Genomic DNA, 4,299 nt, shown 5'->3' with positions numbered 1-4,299 from the left:
ACCCTTGGAGGATGCCACTAGAGCCATCAGGGATTGCCCACCCATGGCCACCAGGGATGCCCACCCATGGCCACCAGGGATGCCAATCAGTGCTGAGGGAGCCTGTTAGTGCCCTCCTTATCAGTGCTGCCCATCATTTCCATCTATCAGTGCACCCCACCAGTGCCCATCATTGCCATCTATCAGTGCTGCCCATCATTGTCGCCTATCAGTGCCAATCAGTGCCGCATATCAGTGCCCATCAGTGTCGCCTATCAGTGCCCATCAATGCTGCATATCAGTGCTACCTATCAGTGCCCATCAGTGGTGCATATCAGTGCCGCCTATCAGTGCCCATCAGTGCTGCATATTAGTGTCTCATCATCAGTGCCACCCCATCAGTGCCTCCTCATCAGTGCCTGCCAGTGCGGCCCCATCAGGGCTCGTCAGTGCAGGAAAAAAACATATTTATTTACAAAAGTTTATAACATAAACAAAAAAAAACTATTTTTATTTGTTTAGCAAAAAGAAAAAACCTTGCGGATCAAATACAACCAAAAGAAAGCTCTATTTGTGGGAAAAAAATGACATAAATTTGGTTTTAGGTACAGTGTTGCATGACAGCGCAATTGTCATTCAAAATGCAACAGTGCTAAAAGCTGAAAATTGGCCTGGGCAGGAAGGGGGTGTAACTGCCCTGTATGGAAGTGGTTAATAATGAGAAAGAAGAGTAAAACTCACATTAAAAGCATTACACCCTTTAGGCTCCATTCACACTGCCGCGACTTGTCAGGTGACTTGTCAGCCTGACAAGTCGCGGTCCCTCGCGGTCCATTGACTGGTACAGGACCCGTTCTAATAGGAGCGACACAAGTGCACAAGACTTCACAGGTCGCCCCCGAAGTCGTGCAGGAGTCGTGCCGCTTCAGTGTGAATGCGGTGTTAGAGCTGGTTCACACTGATCCGACTTGTCAGGCGACTTTTTTGCCTGACAAGTAGCTCCCAATGCTGTGCAATGGAACCGTTCTAATCACAGCGACTCAAGTCGCTCCGACTTAGAAAAAGGTTCCTGCACTATTTTTTGGCAAAATTGGAGCGACTTGCATTGACTTCTATTATGAGAAGTCGTTTGCAAGCCATGATGAAGTCGCGCTGCACGGGTGACTGCAAAATCACCCGAAGTCGGGGGCGACTTTGAGTCGGATTAGTGTGAACCGGCTCTTAGCCTCGGTTCACACTGGGGCAACTTGTCAGGTGACTTAGCCGCCTGACAAGTCGCGCTCCATTCAGTGCAATGGAACCGTTCTAATCGGAGCAACTCGAGTCGCTCCGACTTAGAAAAAGGTTCCTGCACTACTTTGGGGGCGACTTGCATTGACTTCTATTAGAGAAGTCATATGCAAGCCCCGCTGAAGTCGCGCTGCACGAGGCAGCTTCAGAGTCTTGCGACTTTGAAGCTGCCCCAGTGTGAACCCAGGCTCAGTGTACATACTGCTCTTATACAGGCTTAGACTGTGTGACCCAGGTCTTAGAGCAGTGGGTTTCAATCTTGCACAATCCTTTCATGCGCAGTTCTGGCCCTCTATGTCTAGGTACAGCTTTGGGCCTGGCCCTATGTTATTTTAAAAGACAGAAGTCAGATGACCTGTATGGGTGAATTCAGTGCAATTAAGAATTTGAGAGCCCATTCACAGCAGCCTGTGTGTATTATGCTTTACATCACCTGTATTTGCTGGTGTGTATTGTTCAGGGTGGTGTAATGTGCTCTTAAAATGCATTGCACTGTGTACTTTTTTTATTTTTTTTATTTATTGTCATTAGCTTTGCGAAACGCTCTCTGAGAAATGCCATGATGCAGCCAATTGGCAGAGTGCACATAGACAGGAAGAGACTGCAAACAGTCTGAGGGAGATTTTCAGTGCACATATGTAACGAAGAATGCAAAAAGGTAAATACAGGCGGTCCCCGGGGTACAAACAAGATGGGGACTGGAGGTTTGTTCTTAAGTGGACTTTCTTTGTAAGTCAGAACAGGTACATTTTTTAAAGAGGTTGTAAACCTCAAAAATTAAAACAAAAAAAAACCTGAAAGACAAACACATAATGAGCTAGTATGTATCACATACTAGCTCATTATGAAATACTTACCTTAGAACGAAGCCCCACAGTGCCGACCGCTCACCTCTCTCACGGGTGACATGTTCGGTCGCCCTTCTTCTGGGTTTGCGGCATCCGGCCATCTGATTGGCTGAAGCCGCGATGATGTCACTCCAGCACATGCGCGCACGGGACTCTGAAAGAACGGCACCAGCGGCCGTTCCTTCAGAGTGCATGCGCCAGTGATGTCATTGGTTGCATGTAAGGTAAATATCTCCTAAACGGTACATGTTTATGAGATATTTACAGTACCTATAGGTAAGTCTTATCATAGGCTTACCTATAGGTACAAGTTACAGAGGAGGGTTTACTTCCTCTTTAAGTGTAAATCCAACCAAAAGAATATTTTTAAGTTTTTTGGATAGCATAAGGGAAGGGTTAACACCCCTGTACCATTTGTTTTGCTGTCTGTGCCCCTGTTCAGAAGATTTCACCTCACTTTCTGTCCCTATGGTAACTGTTTTTTCAAAATTTTGGGTTGTTGTGGAAACAAGGATTGGTGATAAAGCTTCAGTGGAGACACCTTTTCCCCATGATAACTCTTACAGTAGTGAATTTCCCTTCCTAGGGGGATATTTCTCCTCATTTCCTGTTGTCTCTCTCTGTTTGTAAGTAGGAGTCGTTTGTAAGTCGGATGTTTATAACCCGGGGACCGCCTATACAAAGTTAGCATTTTAGTCATTCTGTGTTATTCAGATACGGTTTACATCACAAAACAAGCATGAAAGCTCCATCTAGTGGCCAAAATGCAGTATATTTTCTCAGTGAGATATTTTAGAAAACTATACCTTATTTTGTCCACTAGATGGAGCTGGCAGTCATAGAAATTATTTTATTATGGAAATTATGGCAAACGTTTGTGCAGCCTGTATGAATGTAGGAATACTTTATATTACAAAATCCTGCCTCTTCACAATTTTCTTTCTTTTTTTTTGGAGTAAACTTCCTCTTTAATTAAAAGTGACTAAAGACAGCTTATAACACTAAAGATTTCTTTTCACAGCTTCTGAGACAGGAATAAATATGTGTTAGTCTCAGTTATCACTTGCAGTATACTCAGAGCTCTGTGAACCTCCTGATGGGACTGCTTATGCTCACTGCATCTTTTATAAATATTGTTATCAATATAATATATTATAAATAATAGTGAATAATTGTGTGAGTATACCAGGTATCATTTAGAATATTAACAATAGCACCATCATCCCAATATAATGAAGAACAAAGGTAGAGGGGATATGGGACTTTAAATATCTAACAAATAATATATATACAAATAATTACAATATCTCAAATTTATTGCACAAAGAATACATATACAAAATATCCAATTTTATTTGTGTCACAATGTAACATTATAGAGCTGGAAAATATTTTTATAAATAATAATATAATAAGAACATAATAATATAATGTGAATATAATAGAATATAAAAAAAATAATATTATAATAACATAATAATCGAATGTGAATATAATATAAATGTATAAATATTGATATTGCAATATTATTAATATATAATATATTATAAATACTAATAATAATATAAATATTATTCCTGTACATGAAAGCACAGATCTCTTTCTGCCCCTGCGAGGTTCTCCAGCTCTGCCCCTTCAGCCTTCACTATCTATGACCACACACAACAAATGCTTCATGTAATAACCAATACTGGCTAGCAAAAAAAAAAAAAGTCTTTGCCCTAAACCAAGATGGCGTCCCCAGCTTCCTGCAGGGATATACCATCAAGTGACAGAACTCCACCTTCTCCATTAAATCTACTTCCCAGCGAGTCACGCCTTTGTGAGACTCAGCCCCGCCCATTTCGTAGTTGTCTCCAACACAACGTGCTGCTCCCAGTAAACATGACGCCCTTGTAGCAAAGCAACGCCCCGCCCACTCAAGTAGAAGTCTATTACTCAACGTGTTGGTCCCAGTATGTCACGCCCTCGTGGTGAAGTAGGCCCCTCCTACACGAGTCTATCACACAACGTGCTGCTCCCATTAAGTCACGCCCTTGTGGTGAAGTAGGTCCCACCCACGGTGATTAGACTATGTGCTGATTCCACTAAGTCACGCCCTTCTGGTCAGATATGTCCCGCCCACGCCCGTAGAAGGCTGTTATACAACGTGTTTCTTCTTATAAGTCACGCCCTTGTGGTG

This window comes from Pelophylax lessonae (genome assembly GCF_965119305.1).
Source record: "Pelophylax lessonae genome assembly, chromosome: 6".
NCBI lineage: Eukaryota > Metazoa > Chordata > Amphibia > Anura > Ranidae > Pelophylax > Pelophylax lessonae.
This window is presented reverse-complemented; position numbering follows the sequence as displayed.